Source organism: Schistocerca americana, chromosome 5 (assembly GCF_021461395.2).
Source record: "Schistocerca americana isolate TAMUIC-IGC-003095 chromosome 5, iqSchAmer2.1, whole genome shotgun sequence".
Classification (NCBI taxonomy): domain Eukaryota; kingdom Metazoa; phylum Arthropoda; class Insecta; order Orthoptera; family Acrididae; genus Schistocerca; species Schistocerca americana.
Genome location: NC_060123.1, coordinates 672,826,804 through 672,851,145, shown reverse-complemented (window position 1 = coordinate 672,851,145; position 24,342 = coordinate 672,826,804).

Below are 24,342 nucleotides of genomic sequence, written 5' to 3'. Positions count from 1 at the left end.
TGTAATAGCCAAGTAACTAGCTACTGTGTGAATGATGGATTTAATGAAAGCAGATGTAAGTATTAAACCTGTAAATATTAGAAGTTTAATTTTAATTCATGAACATAATTTTACTGTTTATTGACTGAGGATAATTAAAATTAATGAAACTCAAGTTTTTCTAATTACATTTTTGTAGTGTGTTTATCTGACATGTTCCACACCCAGGAGGATCCCCTCTTTTGTGGGTCTATGGAATGAATAATTAATCTAATCTGATCTAAACATGAGCGAGTTATTTTTATGGATCGTGGTGTCTCCACGACAATTGTGGTAGACAACTGCAAAGTTGGAACTTACAGCATGCCAATTTATTGTTCAAACTGAGGTAGAAGTCGTTGAGTGGGCAAAAAAAGTGTCAGCAATGCTGAGCACAGACATCACAGCTAGACACACTGGAAGCAGCTGGCTTCCACTGTGGTCAGCAGGACCTCCATGCCACAAGCCCACGGGAGTGTGATTGTGTCATCACTACACTACGAATTTTGTAGCACAAGTTGAACAAACCCTATATCTGTGTTTTCTTTGCCACTACCAGCCAGTACCACCCTCTCCACCTCTCACCACCCCTCAAACTCTACACCATAATGGCCTCTAACCCCCAGGTGATACAAGAGGGTGGTGAGTAGGGGATAGTCAAAGAGAGGGGAAGGAAGAGATAGACAGAGAGAGGGGGAGGAGGGGGATATGTAGGAGGCAGGTGGAAGGTGTAGAGAGCTGGTGGGCAAGTGAAAAAAGGAAAGGGGAAGTTGAGATAGACAGAGAGAGTGGGAGGAGGACGTGGACAGAGGAATGGGAAGGAATATATGGTCAGACTGAGGGGGCTGAGGCTATGGACAAAGAGAGGAGGGTGGAGGATATGAGAAGCCAGAAAGAACTGGGAGGAAAAGATGGACAGAGGTGGGAGGATGAGATGGATAGAAAAGTGAGGAAGAAGAGGTGGACATGGAGAGGGTGGAAGAGGAGATAGGTGCAGTACATGTGTTGAATGCAGACAAGAGTGAAGCTGCTGGGATAAAGCCAGTATATATATACTGCTCTTATCCCACATATACACACACACGCTGATATACTGCTCTTCGCCCAGCAGCTTCTCTCTTGTCTGTATTCAACACATGTACTGCACCCATCTCCTCCTCCACCCTCTCTTTGTCCACCTCTTCTTCCCCACTTTTCTGTCCACCTCATCCTCCCACCTCTATCTGTACATTTCTTCCGCCCCATTCGTTCTGACTTCGCATACACCCCACCCTCCTCTCAGCCCCCTCAGTCTGACCATATCTTCCTTCCCATCCCTCTGTCCATATCCTACTCCCCCTCTCTCTGTCTATCTTAGCCTCCCCTATTCTTTTTCACTTGCCCACTACTTCTCTAGTTCCCAAGGGATTGGAATATGGGCAAAAAACTTTTTCTGTCCTTGACATCTAAGCTGCCCTGATCGACAGACAGTTTATGTGGGCAGTATCAGCATGGCTTGCAGGGGCTACACCTGCAGATTGACACAGCTGAGCAGTGAGGGGGCGGGGGTTGTGGGAGGCAGAGGAGAGGGATAGTGAGAGAAGAGGAAGAATGAGATGGACAGAGAAAGGGGCAGAAGATAATGGAAAGATGGAAGCAGGAGGAGAAAGGAGGAAGTAGGGGATGGACAGAGAGGGGGGAGAATGAGATCGACAGACACAATGGAGAGGAGGTGGTAGACAGACAGAGAAGGGGGGGAGGTGCTGGACAGAGAGGGGGAAGAATGAATGGGCTGAGAGGGAGAGGACGTGAGGAGATGGACAGAGAAATAGGGAAGAAGAAGATTGATAGAGAGAATGCAGAGGAGGAGATGGACAAAGAGGCAGGGGGGGAGTGCTGAGAGAAGGGGAAGGAGGAGATGGTCAATTTTTTGACCTTGACTGAAAGTGAACAACACACTTTAATTGACATTCCACTGGTTCTGATGAACACTTATGCCACTGAACACTGAACACGAATAACAGGGACAGTGGCAACCTCACATGTGTCATTGCTTGACAACAAGAAAATAAGATTCACTGCTTGGCAAGTCCAGCTGTAAGATTTACACAGGATACCACCAATGGGAAGTTTTCCAGAGCCTGTATTCGCTCACAGGAATAGGCTGTTTCTCACAGTGTCTATAACTGCTGAGACCGAATGAAGCAATGGTCAGCAATGAGTGGTGGCTGCTCCTGGTGATGCCTGGGCCACTTGAAGAATATGAGGCAGGCAGTGTCCAGCTAGGCCATGGCTGAAAGCTAACGGCAGCTGCACACAGCAATGTAGTGTACCAAGAAGTTGAATCCAACGAGGCTATGGTCTGTGACAAGCAGCGACCATAAGAGACGACAGTGAGACAGCTCAGGAAGCATGGTGCAGGCAGAGTCATTTGAGTCTGTGGTCAATGGTGCTATGGCTGTGTCCAGTGAAGGCTTGACTACTCAGAGATATGGTTGACGTTCAGGACTGGAGCTCATATGTAACAGGGCGGCTATGAGTCAGGTAGCTGGTTACCTAAATGCCTGATGATAGGTAGCTTATTCAACTGATTTCCAGGCGGCACATAGCCAATGCAGGAATATAGATCGGTGATAGTGGCGCAACCTGGAGCAGTATTGATGCCTTAGTGTTGTGCAGAGCTTTCTGTAAGCCAATAAGTACATTTAAGTTTACCAGAAGGGAATGTGGAGTCTTCGTTGATCCAGCGTTTATTACTGTTGGTAGAGTTGCAGAGAGACAGTCACTGGCCATCTGATTGTATCACAGTTCAACCTACTTTCCAGAGGGTATCGCATACAGATACAATATCTGTAAGGAAACAGGCAGTTGCAGCGTCGCAGATCGCTTAAACATATCTGAAAAACTTGCTCGCGTCTCGACAGCCGCACAGGCTGCCCCCGTCGCGCAACCCCCTGGCCACGCAACATCGGCGAGAGCCTGAGAAGCGAGAAGCGGCTGTGTGCTCGGGCATGCACTAATCCTAGCACACTTCCCGCCGGCGTCCACAGCCATCTCAAGTGGTCTGTATGGATGACGCAACCTGACGGATACCGGCGCACGAGAGAGATGCCGTCCTTCCAAAGCAAATGCCTGACTGGGAATCGATACGGAAATACCACTGAAGTCAATAAATAATTAATTCCCAGTCACATGATCATGATGGAGTGGATATAAGACAGATGCGGCAGATATTTCACACACACGAATTTGACGATGTCACAAAGCTAGTAGCAGGCTGACTCAAAATACACTTTAAAAAAACATCGTTGCATACAAAGAGAGAGCTGTAGTTTGCTTTGCAGATGGCATAGGAACTAGCGTGAGATATTTCATTTTGCCATGGGCCCTAATCTTCCCCAGTCTATTTCGTGCACTTTTCTTGTGTTGCATTTCACGAACTGCTTCACGAGTTATTGAGTCTGATGCAGAATAACACATCTTGAAGATGTCACAATGGTGCTTGAGAAGACGCGCCACAGGATATATTAATCAAATCGTTAATATAGCGTTCAAGCAATTTGCTTCACACGGTTTAAAGCTCCTCGAACTAGAAAAAGATCGGCACTTCACAGTAGTGTGCGTGCATATACAACAGTGTCATATTTTCGACGAGAAATTTCATTAAATAATCCAAACCCATTATTATTTGATGTTATGTTTGGCTGCTGATAGATAAAATGTTAGTTGGAATTTCATATTTCAACGTGAATTTGTGCTGTCACGGTTATAGAGTTCCCGACCACTACAGCTCTGCTAAGTGTATTTTCTTTTTTAAAAGTACTATAGAATTCCTAAGTCGACTGGTCTCTCAGCTACACCAGGACGGAGGGAGGAAAGGGTCTACCGCGTGATAGAATAATAACAACAAATACCACTGCGATGTATTGCGAAACACGATCCATTCACGGCTAGATGACTGAGATCGTTCAGAACACTCTTAATCCCACGTACTCACCTTCCAGGCGTCCACACGCACTGTGCCGCAGTATGGTGCCAACAGAGGAAACAACTGCCGTATGTCCACACTCACACCAGCTATGGGTCTCGATTCTTTTCAGTTCTAGGAAATTGTTGTGGATTGGCAAGAGAGCCAACCCACTATGAGAGGAAGCCGAAAGGCACGCGTTTTAGCCCACGCAGGCTGGCGTGAGGTCTGGAACAGGTCAAGGAAATTAGACTAGCAAAAAAACGTACGTAGTTGCTGGAATACTTAACTTTAATCCATAAATGGTGAACATCGTTCTTGACGGTACATGTTTTACAGCATCAATAGTAACTGGTAATGGCGCCTTGCTAGGTCGTAGCAAATGACGTAGCTGAAGGCTATGCTAACTATCGTCTCGGCAAATGAGAGCGTAATTTGTCAGTGAACCATGGCTAGCAAAGTCGGCTGTACAACTGGGGCAAGTGCTAGGAAGTCTCTCTAGACCTGCCGTGTGGCGGCGCTCGGTCTGCAATCACTGATCGTGGCGACACGCGGGTCCGACGTATACTAACGGACCGCGGCCGATTTAAAGGCTACCACCTAGCAAGTGTGGTGTCTGGTGGTGACACCACAGAAATTATTTGACGTTTAAGTCTTCCACTCAGTCCTGCCAAGACTCTCTCAAACAAGTGCTATAAAAGCACAGAGGTGCGGTACTATGTGATAATCAACAGCGCACCCGTGGACGAAAGGGTTCGAAAGACATCACCGATACGCTTTGATGTGCTGCAGTCTACGTCGGAGTCGATAGTGCAACAAAGAAAACGTGAGTATCTGCTAAGGGGAGCCGATGAGGGGACTTTCTGTGCATCCATTTTGTTATAGCCATGTTGCCCGTCCTTTTTTACACTATAGCAGATGCAGTTGAACCCTCGCATTGCTATACTGTGCAACTGCTTACGAAATGAATCTATACCCCTTACGTTCGGATATACTCCTCCGTGCGCCGAAATCATAATTCACCACGTTAAAAGTATCCTTTCCTTACGACTAGACACACGCTTTTTTTTTTATTTTTTACTTTCCACAAACGTTTGGTGATGTCTCGGTCTCGGAACACAAGCCACAGTACCTTTACGTTCAAGCAGCAGCATAACATTCCTGACTATCAATTGTAGGTGTATAAAAAAATTATGATATGTCCACACTGGCACTAGCTGAGTGTCGTTTTCACACTGCAAAATAGCCTCCCGCTATCACATATTTGTCTGTGAATAACGGGTGTAATTTCAATTTAAGAAAGCCCTATCGTCTGTTTTTGTTTTATCGATTTCATCTCTTCCATGAAATCGTTTCTTAATTTTTGATGCTTGTAAACCCAACCAACGCACAGTGGCGTCTTTTAAATATTCAGGCCGTCAAGTCGATGTTTGTGTCAGTGCATTCCATGCATAGCTACCGTAGACCTGCCTACCACCACTCAGTTCATACAAATTTCCCCTGGATAAGAAATTATTGCGAGTGCAATATATATCAGAGTTCGTCCTTTCAGAGTTTTTTTTTCCGTGGCCTATCACATTTTTAAGCTCCTGTTGCTAAGCACTGTACCTGTTTAACACTTGGGAGCAGGAAGAGGATCACCGTGAGTCGGATCTGTTGTTACAGCTAGCAAAACTGAGTTTGTTACGAAAAAAGTGGCTGTTAGAGCGTCATACCAAGACTTTGTTACATGTGCGAGAGACGGTGATGTTTAGTTCCTATAACATGTGTGTGCGGCAGCTGAATTTTCAAAAAGGAATAGCATGTTATATAGAAAACTCCTACAGGTTTGAATGCAAAGAATACTTTATTCCAAGTGTGCAATAGACTTCTGTTTTTCGTTTCAGGGTGCCAGCTTTATGTAACTGTATAATCACTATGAATTCATCTTCATTCAGTTATTCAGCCACAAGTGTGTACGGGATGTCTGTGAATAAGGTAATGCCGAAATTCTGATAGTGATTCGAGGAGTGGTAGCGATTGTATTGTGCAAAGTATGGTCATATTTTAATTATCGCAATTAAAGGGGGATAGTGACTGCATAACCCTGCTTGTTCAAGAAAGAGCTGTAGTCGCACATTAGGAAAAAAAAATCTAGAGCTCCTACTTTCTCAATATGTTTCCACAATTAGCCATGAGGATCACGGATTCTCTGGGAAAAGAGAATGTTGCTGCTAACACGGCTTTGAGCGGGTGAAGTCAAGAAATGTGTGTAATGTGCTCTCGGATATTTATATGAAACTGATTAATAATCGTCGCCACGTCAACGCTTTTGTTTACCACTAGTTCCTTATACAACTTGTACCATCACTATGTGATACATATTTTATTTGCTACCTGACATATTTAAAAGTGATAAGCCCTGCTTTAAGCACTAGGACTTGAATGGATGTTGCTACATTGACGGACCACCATCAATTAAGATGTATTGTATTGGGTGTATAACTGAAAAGGGCAATAATAATAATGTCTGTTCCGTAACCAAGCAAGATGCTACTACACAGGAAGGAGTTGTCATCTAGAAATTCTTTTAATTTATTTTTAAATGTTGGTTGGCTCTCTGTCAGGCTTTTGATGCTGTTTGGTAGGTGACCAAAGACTTTTGTGGCAGCATAATTTACCCCTTTCTGTGCCAAAGTCATATTTAACCCTGCATAGTGAAGATCATCCTTTCTCCTGGTGTTATAGCTATGCACACTGCTATTACTTTTGAACTGGGTTGGATTATTAAGAACAAATTTCATAAGTGAATATATATACTGTGAGGTTACTGTGAGGATCCCTAGATCCTTAAATAGATGTCTGCAGGATGACCGAGGGCGGGCACCAGCAATTATTCTGATTACACGTTTTTGAGCAATGAATACTTTTCTACTCAACGATGAATTACTCCAGAATATGATGCCATGCGAAAGCAGTGAATGACAGTAGGCATAGTAAGCTAATTTACTGAGATTCTTATCACTAAAATTTGCAATAACCCTAATAGCATACGTAGCTGAACTCAGACCTTTCAGCAGACCATCAATGTGTTGCTTCCAGTTTAACCTCTCATCAATGGACACCCCTAAAATTTTTGAAAATTCTACCTTAGCTACAGACTTCTGTTCAAAGTCTATATTTATTACTGGAGTTGTGCCATTTACTGTACGGAACTGTATATACTGTGTTTTATCAAAATTTAAAGAGAGTCCATTTGCTGAGAACCACTTAATAATTTTGTGAAAAACATCATTTACAATTACATCACTTAGTTCTTGGTTTTTGGATGTTATTACTATACTTGTATCATCAGCAAAAAGAACTAACTTTGCATCTTCATCAATGTGGAATGGTAAGTCATTAATGTATATCAAGAACAGTAAAGGACCTAAGATCGAACCCTGATAGCCCCCCAGTTTGAGGAATCAGCTGTTGTTTTAACATTACATGAACCACTTATTTCAACTTTCTGTATTCTTCCAGTTAAGTATGAATTAAACCATTTGTGCACTGCCCCCCTCAAACCATAATGATGTAGCTTATCTAAAAGAATTCCATGATTTACACAATCAAAGGCCTTTGAGAGATCACAAAAAATACCAATGGGTGATGTCCAGTTATTCAGAGCATTTAATATTTGATCAGTGAAAGCGTATATAGCATTTTCTGTTGAAAAGTCTTTCTGAAAACCAAACTGACATTTTGTTAGTACTTTATTTTTACAAATATGGGAGGCTACTCTTGAGTACATTACTTTCTCAAAAATTTTTGATAGAGCTGTCAGAAGAGAGATTGGGCGGTAGTTGTTGACATCCAACGTATCCCCCTTTTTATGCAATGGTTTTACAATGGCATATTTGAGTCTATTGGGGAAAACACCCTGCTCCAAAGAGCTATTACATACGTGGCTGAGAATCCTACTTATCTGTTGGGAACAAGCTTTAAGTACCTTGCTGGAAATGCCATCAATTCCGTAAGAGCTTTTACTTTTCAGTGAGTTTATTATTTTACTGATTTCAAAGGGAGAGGTTGGTGGAAATACTGTTGTTTCAAACTGCACAGGTATGGCCTCTTCTATTAGTAGCCTTGCCTCTTCTAGTGAAGATCTAGATCCTATTTTCTCCACAACGATTAAAAAATGATTATTGAAAATATTTTCAATGTCTGATTGTTTGTTAGTACACTTGTCATTCAGTTTTATGGCACTAAAGTCTTCCTGTGCTCTTGGTTGCCCTGTTTTGGTTGCCCTGTTTCCCTTTCAATAATATTCCAAATTGCTTTAATTTTATTATCAGAGTTACTGATCTCAGACATGATACACATGCTTCTGGACTTTTTAATAACTTTTCTTAGTACCGCACAATAGTTTTTATAATATTGAACAATTTCGGGGTCAATACTCCCTCTTGCTGTTAGATACAGTTCTCTTTTACGGTTGCAAGATATTCTTATTCCTTTAGTTAGCCAAGGTTTTTTATATGTTTTCTTGGAATTATGTTTAACTATTTTCTTGGGAAATCAATTTTCAAATACCCTTAAAAATGTATTGTGAAATAAGTTATATTTCAAGTTTGCATCGGGTTCCTTATACACTTCATCCCAGTATAGCTGCTGTAGGCTTTCCCTAAAGTTTGCAATATTTATATTGTTAATTGAACGCACTGCTTTGAAATTCTGATTTCATATACTGCATGGAGCTATGTCATGTACTGTAACTAACTGTGCACCATGATTTGAAAGACCATTCTCAACAGGATAAGCATTTATGTCCTTAAACTTACCTTGGTCTATAAAAAAGTTATCTATCAATGTCCTGCTGTTCTTTGTTATCCGAGTAGTAAAATCAATGACGGAGCTCAAATTGAAAAAACTGAGTAATACTACAAGGTCATTCTTCCTGTGGATGATGTCAGCACGAAGTGTCGTCGTTGAAGACGAATGCCTCGCCAATATTGTTGCACTATCGGTCGGAGGATGGCATTCACGTATTGTACAGCCGTTACGGCGCCTTCCATGACCACCAGCGGCATACGTCGGTCCCACATAATGCCACCCCAAAACAGCAGGGAACCTCCACCTTGCTCCACTTGCTAGACAGTGTGTCTAAGGGGTTCAGCCTGACTGGGTTGCCTCCAAACACGTCTCTGACGATTGTCTGGTTGAAGGCATATGCGACACTCATCGGTGGGATAGAACATGATGCCAATCCTGAGCGGTCCATTCAGCATGTGTTGGGCCCATCTGTACTGCGCTGCATGGTGTGGTGGTTGCAAAGATGGACCTCGCCGTGGACGTCGGGAATGAAGTTGCGCATCTTGCAGCCAATTGCGCACAGTTTGAGTCGTAACACGACGTCCTGTGGCTGCACAAAAAGCATTATTCAACATGATGACATTGCTGTCAGGGTTCCTCCGGGCCACAATCCGTAGATAGAGGTCATCCACTGCAGTAGTAGCCTTTGGGCGGCCTGAGTGAGGCATGTCATCGACAGTTCCTGTCTCTCTGTATCTTCTCCGTGTCCCAACAAGATCGCTTTGGTTCACTCAGAGACGCCTGGACACTTCCCTTGTAGAGAGCCCTTCCTGGCACAAAGTAACAATGCGGACGCGATCGAACCTCGGTACTGACCGTCTAGACATTGTTGAACTACAGACAACACGAGCCGTGTACCTCATTCCTAGTGGAATGACTGGAACTGATCAGCTGTCTGAGCCCCTCCGTCTAATAGGCGCTGCTCATGCATGATTGTTTTCATCTTTGGACGGGTTTAGTGATATCTCTGAACAGTCGAAGAGACCTGTGTCTGTGATACAATGTCTACAGCCAACGTCTATCTTCGGGAGTTCTGGGAACCGGGGTGATGCAAAACTTTTTTTGATGTGTGTATATAAACTGAACCTCCAAAGAAAACAGTATATTCATGCATATTCAAATAAAGAGATATGAAAACGGGCAGAATACGGCGCTGCGATCGGCAACACCTATATAAGACAACAAGTGTCTGGCGCAGTTGTTAAATCGGTTACTGCCGCTACAATGGCATGTTATCAAGATTTAAGTGAGTTTGAACGTGGTGTTACAGTCGGCGCACGAGCGATGGGTCACAGCATCTCCGAGGTAGCGATGAAGCGGGAATTTTCCCGTATTACCATTTCACGAGTGTACTGTGAATATCAGGAATCCGGTAAAACATCGAATTTCCGACATCGCTGCGACCGGAAAAAGAAACTGCAAGAAAGGGGCCTTCGACGACTGAAGAGCATCCTTCAACGTGACAGAAGTGCAACCCTTCCGCAAATTGCTGCAGACTTAAATGCTGGACTATCAACAAGTGTCAGAATGCGAACCATTCAACGAAATGGGCTTCTGGAGCCGAAGGCCCACTTGTGTACCCTTGATGACTGCATGACACAAAGCTTTACGCCTCGCCTGGGCCCGTCAACACCAACATTAGACTGTTGATGACATGAAACATGTTGCCTGGTCGGACGAATCTCGTTTCGAATTGTATCGAGTGGATGGAGACAACCTCATGAATCTTCAGAGTTTAAGCACTTCTGATGGCTACCAAACTCCCCAGGCATGATTATTATTGAGCATATCTGGAATGCCTTGCAACATGCTGTTCAGGAAAGATCTCTACCCTCTCGTACTCGTACGGATTTATGGACGGCCCTGCAGGATTCGTGGTGTCAGTTTCCTCCAGCACTACTTCAGACATTAGATGAGTCCATGCCATGTCCTGTTGCAGCACTTCTGCGTGTTCGTGGGGGTCCTACACGATATTAGGCAGGTGTACCAGTTTCTTTGGCTCTTCAGTGTACATATATAACGCAACAGGCGACAGGCATTTTTGTAAATAACAACGAAGACATATGGTACTGAATTTTTTTCCATGTATTCAATTCTTGAGATTAATATCCAGTTCTTGAGACTGCAGTTCAGCTCTTATAATAAAATTCTTGAGGTACAATATTGTTCTTGAGGTACAATTTGACTCTCATATTACAATGCAGAGATACTTTTCACTTACACGTTATAACAATAACACTAATCGAGAATTTTTTACAATTTTTTTTATTCCCTGTAACACTGGAGGAGAATGTTTACAGTTTTTATAAATCTACACTAAAAACTAATGCGGAAATACTTTCACTACAACTAAATTCCACAGTCCCAGCAGCATAGCTTTTACAATAATTCTATCAGGCATATATATTTTATGCTCTTTTTAAACTTTTTCTTTTACACACATGGTGTGCATATATACACATTTTTTCCTTGTTTTTTATCTTTTTTCTACATATGGTCTATGTGTGTGTGTATAGACAGGTGTACATAGTACACCAAATATTTACAACAAATACACACACACACACACACACAACATTACTTAACACTATGAAGAAAAGATCATACTACTACTCTGCAGACTCTCCCCCTCTCTCTCTATCTCTCTCTCTCTCTCATTCTCTCTCTCAATCAATGAGAGCCCCCCCCCCCCCCCCAATCCCTTCTCTCGCTACAAGTGAGTAGTGTCAGTATGAGAGAGATTCAATCCCGTCATTACAAATGACACTTTTATCTTCATGAGGCGACAGGCTGATTTTAGACTGCAGCGCAGTGTACGCCTCATGTCCTCCTGACTGAATTGTAGTTTGCCGCATCATATGTGATGGCTGCAGTGCAGCACCACAAACACTGCTGTACAGGTACCGCAAATAGTCTTTGACAGAGAGAGCTCTCGATGCCATACGACGCACATCCTTAGTCCGCCTATGGGTGGCACCTTCAAACGTGCGATATGCATACATTTTTGATCGCAGACCTGCAATCTCCACAATCGGTAATTCATTAACCTCGTCTTTCATAAGGTAGTTAACCTTGTTGTTCTGTGGAACGATACAGTAAGGATTATCAGCCATGTATGAGGACGTGTCCAATTCATTACCTGGTACCTCATTACTTCATATGGATCATAGTTCTTCTCCCAGTAGATGAAGCTATCTGTATTCATATAAAGTTATTTCGGATCTGCGAAATGAGTTTTCACAAACTCATTACGAAAGCAGTGCATGCAGAGTTTGGATAGGTCCACATGTACATTCCCACATAAATAGGTTTCATAAACTCTACTGCAGTGTGCACCATCTCCACAGCAACAAATTTATTATTGAATACGGTGACCTGCTTAAAATTTGGTCTGGCAATGAATTTTATGACGTCATAACGCCCACCCCATTCGGTTCTAATCAAAATTTCACGTTGTTCGCTCAAATTCTCCATCGTTCTGCTGAAAATTTAATTATTCATTAATTTATAAAAATCTTTCTCAAAATCACACATCACAGAACCTCTCTGCCTCATATTCAAATCAATTTACTCCTTCAATCAGGGAGACGGCTTGAAGGAGATAGCCCGGGTGACTCTAACCAGCTCGATCCCCAAGCTGAGGTACTGCTCGAGATTATGATAATAAATAACATATCTCTGGTTATTCCCCAGCGTTGTCATCGGTTTTGGGGTGGAGCCTCCTCGAGGAACTATTTGCTCTGGGCACAGCGGCAAATCGGTGTGTGCATCGTGCAAACTAATAGGGTACGCGAGTTCAGCCTCCACCACATACTCTACATCAGAATCAGTTGCAAAACTCCCCTGATTTTTCCACCTAACCCCTTGCACCCATCAAAACTCACCAATCGGCAGTGATTGTTTTATGGTGTGCCCATATAAGTACATGATGTAACTCGAATCAAGGGATGCGTTGAACCTGTCAAACATCTGTGGGTTATTTGCCTTCGCGTGCTTATGGACACATTAACAAAGTGTCCCGCAGATCCCTCGCTCAAAGAAAAGAAGCATGTCAGTATCGGTCAATAATTCGATGCTGCACTTTGTTTTTTGGAGCATTTCGTCCCAAGACAACCAAGGTGCTGTGTAATAAAAGGCGGGATCCAGATAATATGTGGTCATGCATATACTCCGGAATTCCTCGAAAACGTCCGCAAGCAATCTCACGTCTGTGTTCATGTAAGGCCGTGTATACTCTGCTAAAGTGGAGATGTTGAATTCTCCCCAGACATTCACAGCATGCTCATACCCTACATTTCTTTGCCATCGCCTGTAAGGCTGCTGGAGAATGCAGTTACGTCGGTAGCCTGGTTTCTTTGAATTTCGCCATACTATCCACATACTTGTATGAGAAAACCCTCTTCCTATTCACAAGTAGAAACTTTTCCTCGTCGGGAAATGCAGCTCGAGTGATACGCATATTCCCCCGAGGTCGAGTTTCAACGAGTTTCTCGAGTGGCGCCTGCATAAAACGTAGCGTATCGAGGAACTGGTGCGTAATTCTTGATGTCGTTCGTTTGTAGAATGAAATTTAGTTCTCGACGCTCTGAGGTAGGACGCTGGCCTGATTTTTCTTCCAACCGAAGTCATCCAAGTGCTCAATTAGAAAGTGAGCATCATACCCGCTTAAATTACGAAAGAAAACGGGTATGTGCCTTGGTATCTGGTACTTCAAATTGAACGCATTGTGAGCTGCACATCGGAACTACCCTGTAAGATGACAGTGGTCCCTACAAGGAGTTTCCGCTTTTCTGTCTAACGGCAGCACACAAATATGACACTCAACCACGTTATAGTACAAATCTTCATTCTCCTTTGATTTGGTCATGGGAACGTTGTCTCTGTAAAGCTTATCAACCTCACATGAAAATTTTTCGAGTTCAGTGAGCAGCCAAACCATAGGATTATCCCCGATATAAGATTTGTAGCTGTTAAGACTGGAATCATATGACGATACAATTTGGTACTGTGCCACATATGGTACGTGTTTTTCTATAAAGGTGGTATGTGAGGCTGTAGGCTCACCTTCACAGCGGGTCACAAGAACGAGCAGGCATTCAAAGTCGGTGTACGCTGCCAACGGACATCGCTCCTGCTGGTGAGCACTCCTAAACTTTATGAATTGGTTTTCCTCAGTAGGCATAATAACACGTACCAGATCCTTGGAAGCGCGGTCTATTAGATGTGCTGCTAGAAACATGTCTGAGCAAAAATAATTCAGGCATCTTAAGCAAAGATGTTTTTTATGTTGTTTTTTCGACAACTGGCTGTAAAATAGTTGGGAAATGGTTTTGATCCAAACATAATGATAATTCCATTTCTCCTTATTTTTCTCATTGGAGTATAAGAGCACGTTTGCATGCATCTTACGTTCACTGGCAAATTTTGAGAAATGGAAGGGGCCAAAGTCAATATGCTTATCCTGCTCGTCTGGCTTGCATTTCTTCTCCAGGCCATATACATGAACAAATATTCTGGTATTCTACGCTTCAAATTTAGGTATGTCCTGGATCTTGACGGAAATTCGATACCATCAAAGCTATACCCTCCAGGGTTAGTAACCTTGGGTATATTGTATTTACCCGTACGCTGCGGATTTTTCACGTAATTTCTCTTGCAAGCCATGATTGACCATGCAAGACAAGCTTGATGCTTTCTATTTTCGACATTAATGCATGTCCTCTTAGTAGCTATATCTTTAGCTAGCTCTGTCTAGCTAGACCCTCCATTCACCGGATCACAGACCTGTATATGAATGTCAAGGGGTGCTATTCACTTGAATACTTTGGCTGACCACGTAACTGAAAACCGGTCCATTACAGCACTCAAGGTGGATTTACGAAATTCTTAGTGAAACGAAAAAAGAAGTAACTTTTATCGATTTTGATCCTCGAAATCGTCTACAGCAGTAATGACACACTGCGTAAAGGATGAAACTTTTTAGAAAGAAACTACGTATATTTTGTATCCCGCCAGGAAGGTGGCTTGTGGGTCTGCTCCTGAAAACTGAAAGGTTAGCCGAATGAAGGAAGCGAGTAGGAGCAGGTGAGGTAAAACTTTCAGCACTGCAGTGTGAACTAAAATCACCTTTACTTAACTGTGCGTACAAGTAGTGGTTCGCCCACTGTGCAATAGAAACAATGTTGCTAGGTCGTCTCCCCAGAATCAAATAGGCTGAATCTGGAGCGGAGCTCGTAGAGCTGCACAGCGCCGGCTAGAGGGCGCTGTCGTCGGTGTCTGTTGTAGTGCCAACTTATGAACTTACACCTACGCCGTGGCATTGTAGCTATCGATACCACATCCCTCCACCCTGAAACGACGCACCGTCGTTGAGTAGGGCTTCAGATGGCGGCTGGAGGGACCCAGGGGCGGCGCAGTTGAGGGGGGCGGACCGCGGAACTGCCGGGGCGCGCCGTTCCCTTGCAACACCGAAGGAAAACGCCCCGTGGAAAACCTGCACAGGCCGCGCACCACCATTCAGCGTCCATCGGTTCCGGCACCGCAGAGGAACACGGCGGCGGCGACGGCCGGAGGTGGGACCGTGGTGGCGGAGAGAGGCGTCCGTCCAGTGCAAGCGACCGGACCGGCAGCGGCGGCGACGGTGGCAGGCGCGCACGTGGCAGAGGCGCGAGCGCCGGAGTCGTGGGCTGAGGCGGCGGAAACCGCCAAGCCTCCAATTCTGCCGGAAAACAACCAGCGGCAGAAAGTCGAGGACGGCACGGACGAATTTAATACCCACTAATCATCGCCTGGCGGCCATCCGCCTACGGCCCTCGGCTGCTTGCGGCCGATGTGGTGACGTAGACACCAGAGAGCATGCCCTCACGTCACACAAGTGTGGGACTTTGCACGTGTGCCATTAGTGCTGATCAGTGGGACCACACCGGACAATGTGTCAATCGACTGGTTCCTCACCCCTGACATTCAGACCAACCCCCGAACACGACGTAACGCAATGGTGTAGCTCTTGGGCCACACCATTTTCACGATCTATGACCTTTGCCTCACCGATGCTGTCTCTTTCATGGACTACCTTTGGAGCCAGCATCGCCTGGCGGAATCTCACCGGAAATATACTATTACTTTTGCAAGATTTCTTAAAGTGGCAATGGTCCATGGTTATCAAAAGGTGTTCTGGGCTGACTAACGCACCTCGTACAAGAATTGCTTGAGCGTACCTCTGGATCTTTGTCACTCGGACTTTCACACTACCCTTGACTTGCCTATACCCCAGATTTGACATTGGCCTTCTGGGCGTCACTAGAGTAGACTGTTTTATGATACTGATAATATGGAAATTGATCACATGGAAATTGTGTGAACCTTGTATGAAAAATATTGGAAAATTGGAAAACTCGTCATCTGTCTTAGAGGATTATTACTTCGTTAATTCTACGGGCGATGGGATTATCTCGCCAGTTTCGTTTTCATTTGAGTGTGCTGCCGTCCCTGTTTTTATTTTGCCTTCATTTCTGTCTTTATTTATTTCTGTGGTGTCACCGCCAGACACCACACTTGCTAGGTGGTAGCTTAAATCGGCCGCGGTCCATTTAGTACATGTCGGACCCGCGTGTCGCCACTGTGTGATCGCAGACCGAGCGCCACCACAAGGCAGGTCTCGAGATACGGAATAGCACTCGCCCCAGTGGTACGACGACTTTGCTAGCGACTACACTGACGAAGCCTTTCTCTCATTTGCCGAGAGACAGTTAGAATAGCCTTCAGCTAAGTCCATGGCTACGACCTAGCAAGGCGCCATTAGCCTTACATAGTTTGATAGTTATCGTATGAAATGTCTCATCAAGAACGATGTATACAACAAGGATTAAAAGTTAAGTATTCCCAAAGCAACGTACTTTTCTTTATAGCAATTCATTGAGCGTCCTGTTTCAGACTTAAAGATATTCTGCGTGAGCTTATAGCGTGCCTATCGGCCCCTCTCAAAATAACACTGTGCGCACTTCTGTCGACACATCAATTTCTTCCTTTTTAGTTTCTAAAATCACCACTTGCTTCACACCTGCAGAGGGAGGTGTGTTTCTGAGAAGTGTGTCGTCGCCCCCTGAGGCATAGCAGAGTATGCCTCCGCCATTATTTTTGGTTTATGGCAATAAGTCTTGCTACTAATAGTAACAGCACCCTGCTTTACGGGCTGCGTCGACACTAGAGGATGGCGGCATTTTTGGAGAGGAAAAGGTAGGGCTATAGGGGAGGTAGGAGGCCCATAAAAAAAAAAAAAATAAAAAAAAAACTGGTTCCTGTGTCACTTGACAGTGCCGGAGGGGCCAGAAATGACAAATAAGGCGCGGCCAAGCTGGCGCAGATGCGCCCCTGCTCCCAGCGCTGTCTGTCAGAGACAACACGATAGAAATCATGTGGCGCCCAGCCAGAACGAGGCGAAGCAGCGAGAGCGCGCGGCGGCGGGTGCAATAGCTGCAGGAGCGACCGATGGGCGCGGCCATGTGGCAATTCTGCTGGGGAACGGATGCCGCGCGGCTGAGAGCGATGTGAATCAAGGGAAGTCCAGAGCGCGTGCTCGCGAGAGTGCGTGGCGCGCAACTTCCTCATCTGCGACTTAGGCGTACACACAAAGCGTTCAACCTCACCATTCGATTGGGGGTGGAACAGGGCTGAGGTCACATGGCGAATGCCATTAGCAGTACAGAACGCTTCAAACTCTGAGGACACGAATTGGTGGCCATTGTCGGAGACAATAACTTCAGGAAGGCCCTCAAGGCAAAAAATAGGCGTCAAAGTCCGAATAATACTGGCAGATATAGTAGAAGACATAGGTACAACAAAACGAAAGTTGCTGTGCGCATCAATAACTATCAACCAGGGAGTGTCCCAAAAAGGACCTGCAAAATCAATATGAAAGTGCTGTCAAGGCGCAGTAGGAGTTGGCCATGCAAAGAAGTGCTGGCGGGGAGCAGATTGATGCTCCACGCAAGATCGACAGTTACCAATCAAATTCACAATTTGTTTATCAATGCCGACCCAAGTGCAGTGATGACGCACTAATTGCTTCGTCCGCACTATACCACAATGACCAGTGTGCAGCAATCGGAGGATTTCCGACTGCAACGAGCGAGGTACAACCACACGAGGCTGATCATTGTCAGTTCGTAACAAGATAACACTGTGATGTATAGACAAGTTGTGACGTTGTGCAAAGTAACGTCGAACAAGTGGATCACGAACTTGCGTAGCAGATGGAGGTCATTGAGTACGAATATACTGCAAAAGAATCTGCAAAGAAGCGTCGGCAGCTGTCGCGGAAGCAATTCGATGAAAATCCACCGGAAAACCATCAGCTAAGTCCTTATCTTGCGGATCAATAAACATGCAGGACAATTCGGAAGAATCAAACACTTTGTCAGGATCCATAGGTAGACGAGACAAGACATCAGCATTGCCATGCTGGGCCGTAGGCCGAAACAAAATGTCGTAATTGTAGTTAGACAAAAACAAGGACCAACGTTGAAACTTTTGTGCAGTACGGGCCGGAACTGACTTTGACGGGTGGAACAACGACGTCAAAGGCTTATGGTCAGTGACCAAATAGAACTTTCGACCGTACAAAAAAATCATGAAACTTTGTCACTCTACATACAATAGCTAAAGCTTCTTTCTCGATTTGAGAATAGTTTTGGTGGGCAGAATTGAGCAACTTAGACGCAAAAGTGATCGGGCGATCGACAGAAGTAATGCGGTGCGAGATACCATGCCGTGAGAAGATGCATCGATAGCCAAAACAACTGGTTTGGAATGATCGATAGGAATCAAACAGCGATCACTTAACAAAGCAGATTTAAACTTGTGGAAAGCAGCGTCACATTCCGAAGACCAAACAAAAGGAACGTTATTACGCCGAAGGCGATGTAAAGGCGCTGCAGTCTGCGCTGCATTTGGTATAAACCAAATATAGTAAGTGATTTTGCCCAACACACACTGAAGTTCTTTCAGGTTCCTGGGTGCTGGCAAGTCTCTAAACGCACTGAGATGTGAGGGCGAGGGGTGGATACCCTGTCCATTAATCATATGTCCTAAATACTGAATCTCAGTTTGAAAAAATTTACACTTGTCTCTGTTACACTTTAGTCCTGCCTGCAAAAATACAGTAAATAAGGCACGCAAATTCTGGAAATGTTCGTCAGGGGTGCGACCTGATACAACTATATCGTCCAGATAATTGGCACAACCTCTGACAGTGGCACACAACTGCTGCAAATAAGACTGAAAAATAGCAGGAGCCGAAGCACAACCGAACGGGAGGCGGCGAAACTTGAACAAGCCAAGGTGGTGTTGAGCACAAAATAGCGCTGCGACTGTTCGTCAGGCGGAATCTGAAAGTATGCGTCCCGCAAGTCAATCGTGGAACAGAATTTTCCCGCACCAAGCTTATCAAAAATGTCTTCAGGACGCAGTAAGGGAAATGAATCCACCACTGTCTGGGGATTTACTGTAGACTTAAAGTCAGCACAAATACGGAGACGACCGTTTGGTTTCTTCGCACACACTATAGTCGAAACCCATGGCGAAGCAGAAACAGGTTCAATGACACCACTGTCTTGCAAATGCGTAAGCTCAGCGGCTATGGCCTCGCGCAGTGCGTGCGGTACCGGGTATGCGCGCCGGAAAATTGGCATGGCATTGTCTTTAACTACAACATGCGCTGCAAAGTCTGTGGCACAACCAAGGCCCTCAGAAAAGAGTTCATCAAAATTATCGCATAGTGCAGCAACACCGTCTGCATGGTCACTAGCGTTGATGCAAAGAACATTGTCCTCAATGGCGAGGCCAGAAAGCTCAAATGCGTCCATGCCAAAAATGTTCGTAGCATCATTAGAACGGAGCACATGGAAAGACACTGTACAGCTCGTTACACCATACGTGGCTTGCAAACTACACACGCCGAGCACTGAGATTTCCTGCCCAGTAAAAGTAGTCAGCGTGGAATGCGAACGGCGAAGCGGGGGCAAACCAAGCAAGTCCTACGTACATTTGTTCAGTAAAGAAACTGACCCACCAGTGTCCAGCTGCATGCGAACAGATCGTCCACAAATGTTCAAATTAACAAAAAGTTTCCTCGCATCGCGCTGAATGCGAAAGGAAGTGTCTGGCAGAATTTGATTCACACGACGAGCTTTCGAAGCACGTGAAGCAGAAGGATTTGAAAAAATGGCATTAACGCCCATAGGCTGAGGTGAAGCCTGATTATGGAGGTTGCCGTTGCGGTGACGCCCACGCGAGTCACGTGAATGGGAGACAAGTTGTGAATTAGGGTTTCTCTTACTACACACAGCTTGCACATGTCCTTTCTTATTACAAAAATAGCACTGTGTTTGACGCGATGGGCAACTGTCCCGTGGGTGGGCACGAAAGCAATTCGGACGTGATTTCAGTTTCTGAGTGGTCCCTCGTTTGAACGTGTTTGTGTGCGCGCGAGTGGCGAGGCGTGGCTGGGCTAGGACCGGGTGGGAGGACACGTGTTGTGCCGCGCTAACAGTACACACACCCGGGGTCACGTCGAACGCGGAAGTAGCCATGTCTAATGTATCTTGTCTGTCTAGCAAGTCCACTACTTCCTGCAAAGACGGGTTTTTAAATTTGACGATTTGCTCGTGGATGCGGTGACCCGCCACATGCCGCATAATGGCGTCTCTAATCATTATATCCGCATATGAGTTTGAAAGGTGGCTACACTGTGCCACTGCGCCAGAGATTGCGCCAAAGAGTACTATTAAGCCGCCTCCACAGTGCTTGTTGAGAACTCGTTGAAGTCAGTGCTAGTAGAGAGCTCGTAGAGGACAGTGCGTGTTAAGAGTCGTGCCGAGATGTGCTAGTGGGCACTGCTTGTCGTGAAGTCGGAGCGAGATGTTGTAGTAAAGAGTGTTGTTCCATGTCTTATGCAGTTATTTGATGGGAGAGATAGCAGATGTTATTGTAATGAGTGCATTTCGTCAATATATATGAAGGTAAAACTTACAATGTTCTTTTATTGGTTGTGTATCTGAAATAATGTGTCACTACAGGTTCAGTCAACAAAGCATCTGGCTTGTGTTCTTGGATTAGAGTGTAATTGTGATTTTCTTGCGTAATTATAGTTTTTCTAAATTTCTTTTGTCACGTCAGTATAGTTGGTATTTAAAAATTCTTGTCTTGTTGGAAAAGAACCGTGCCAGATGTGGGCGTTGAGTCACACTCCCACATACAGAACAGTTACTCTTGTGCTTGGATTTTGTAGGTTTTATAGTTGCTGGGGACTTAATTAATTAATTGTGTTTACGAAAATCTACTTACATTGTTTGTTGCAGTCAGATAGCGTAATAATACTAGTCAGGGCCAACCGTTTACGAGACTTACGTAATCGGACAGACAGCTACTAAAAACCAAAAATCATTTTCAATCAATCATATATTTAATTAAGCCCCCATGCACGTGGCGACCGCTGCTTCGGATCGTCCCTTGGATTCTTCTGATTGTGAAAATTGTAGATTGTAGTATTGTTGTAGTAATTTGTAGTTTAGTAATTGTGGTCCATTTTGCATGTGTAGATTTGGTAATTGGCATTCTTCTAATGATATTTTTCAAAATTTAATTTTTATTGCCTTGTATACGCGTTTGACAATTTTGTGCAATTATTTCAATTGTTCGTTAATCGTGTTTGAAGGAAACATCTCATGTGAATAGTATTGTTGGAGATAAAGAGTCATTGTGTGTAATTTTCGTACAGTGACGAATCTTTCGTATATTTTGTAAATGATTACGCGATCAATGAAAAAGGCAAAAGTGATGAATAGTGAGAATAACGAAATTGTTAACATGGCGAACTCGCCAACAGAGGAAAACAGTATGATGGATAATGAAGTGGAAAACAATGTAATAAGTCGGGAAAATAGTCCGGAACCATTTCAAAATTTTTCTCAATCAGAAAATTCACAGAATACGAGATTAACGATAGAAGATTCTGGAATAGTATCGAACATAGATAGCTTTGCAGCTATGACGAAGGAAGTTAGTTTTGCGGGAAATGTTAGGGGCGAAAAGAATTTCGATCCGGCTAACATGGAGCAGTTGATGGATGCTATATTACATTTGGGATCACAGATGGGAACTTTTCGATCTGAATTTAAAACAGAGATAGGAACAATTAAAACTGAGATGGGAACAATTAAAACAGAGATGGGAACAATTAAAACAGAGATGGGAACAATGGAAACACGGTTAGACTCACTTGGATCACAGTTAGGATCTGAATTTAAAACAGAGATGGGAACTTTGGAAACACGGATAGATTCACGAATAGGGACATGTTTCAAAAATATGAAAGATGAATTAAAGAAAGAAATCAGGGAAGAAGTACAACCGATTCTGAATTCTCACAATAATAGATTAATTGCAGTAGAAATCAGACAAAGGGAACAGGATAGAGAACAGGAAGAAAGAGATCGCGTGATAGTACAAAAATTTTCAGAGTTAAATTTACAACGTGCAAACGATAAGAAAGAAATATTTGAAAGAATCGAGGAATCCGTACCAAATGACAGAATAAATAATCTAACACAACAATATGAACAGTTAGCTACCAAATGTGACAATACTGAAACCCGAGTCGCGACACTTACGGAAGACGTAAATAAACAGAAAGAACAATTAGGTGACTTATCGGAAAGAGTTGAGGAAATTTCAGATAAACTGACAAATCTTAGTTTACATGGGGACAGAGATTCGGATGATACAGCTCCATTACCATTTGCAGAAACCGAAGAGTATCAGAACATAAATAAGCATGTTGAGAATCAGGGAAAATTTAATGAACGCGTGAAAAGGGAATTTGAGGCATTACGGAAGCAAGTCAAGCAGATCGAAGGCGAAATTGTAGGAAAAGATAGCAGAAGAAATTTAGAATCACAGGTAGCAGAGGGGTTTGAAGAAAATAATTTGTTTCATTTACGGGATGCAACAAGAGAGCGCCAGACGCGCGAACTTTACAATAATCGACATTCGGACTGGGACAGACGCGGTAGGTCTTTGTCGCCACGAGGCGAAAACTTTGACTATAAACACTTTTTGACTGTTCGGAAATTTAAGATCTTCCGCAACTCTAAGAATGACATACACCCATGTGCATGGTTAGATCAATTTATGTACGCACTTCCACCAAATTGGCCACTAAGTCACAAACTGGAATTTATGTGTGGATATTTAGAAAACGAACCGGCGACGCGGATGCGCGCACTCATTAGAGATTGTAATAATCTAAATGATTTTTATCATGCATTTCTATCGGCATATTGGTCCGAAAACACGCAAGACAGAGTCAAACACAGTCTTATTATGCAGCGTAATTTCAAACAGTCTGAGTTCCGCACGCCGGCAGAGTACTTTGAAGACATGATTCGAAAGAATCAGTTCCTGTCCAACCCGTATAGCCCGACTGAATTAATTCGCATTTGTTTAACTAAGCTGCCACAATCTATAAGACAAATTGCTTTGGCCGGAAGATGTAAAGACGACATCGAGACTTTTAAGACTTTGTTGCAAGAACTTGAGTATGACAACGATGACGGGACCTCTTGTAACTTTTTCAGTAACAGTAATTACAATAGATTTTCAGAGAAAAGTGATAGTGGTCGGAACGGGCGTTATAGGGGTAATTTTGAGAATGACAGACGTAACAGACACGACAATAGATACCAGCCCTATGACAATAACAGACGTTCTAACAGAAATTACACAGACAACTATAACAACGGTAATTCGTATCGGAATGATCAATCATACGGAAACAGTAATCGGTATTATCAAGACAGAAATTATTCAAACAGTAATAGGAATTCTTACTACAGAAACAATCAGGGTAGTAGATACAACAATAATTTCAGAAGTGACAGTCGAAATTATACAAGAAGTAGTTATGCAGACAGACAGGAAAACAGAAATTTTAATAACAGACACAGCCAAGAATTTGCATCCAACAGACAGGAGGGACCTAATTGGCATCCTCCACGTGACAGAACTTCAGAGAGACAAGTGCAAATCGTAGAAATTGATCCGCGAAATGACGCGAATACTCAAAGACGTGACGCAAACAATCGACAATGACTTGCAGCTTCGGCTTCTGGCAGCAATATAGACGGTTCAGAAAGTAATGACACTACGACTTTACACTACGTACGCCTGGAAGACATGAGAGACATTTTGTTAGATGAAAAGGAAAATAATGTAGAAGCATTTTTACATCCTGTTATTGAAGTATGTGTGGGTAAGAATAAGTTTACTGCAGTTTTAGATTCTGGGAGCCCATTGAATGTCATTAGTGAATCAGTTTTTCGTATATGTGAAAGAACTATTGCCTGTCCCGTGTTACCTATTTCTAAAACTACAATTCGAGGTGCTATTTCTGGAAAAAGTGTGGAGGTCAGACAACAGACCAATTTAAATTTCATTTGTCAAGGATACGAATTTTCTGCTAATTTTATTATTGTTCCATTACTCAGTAC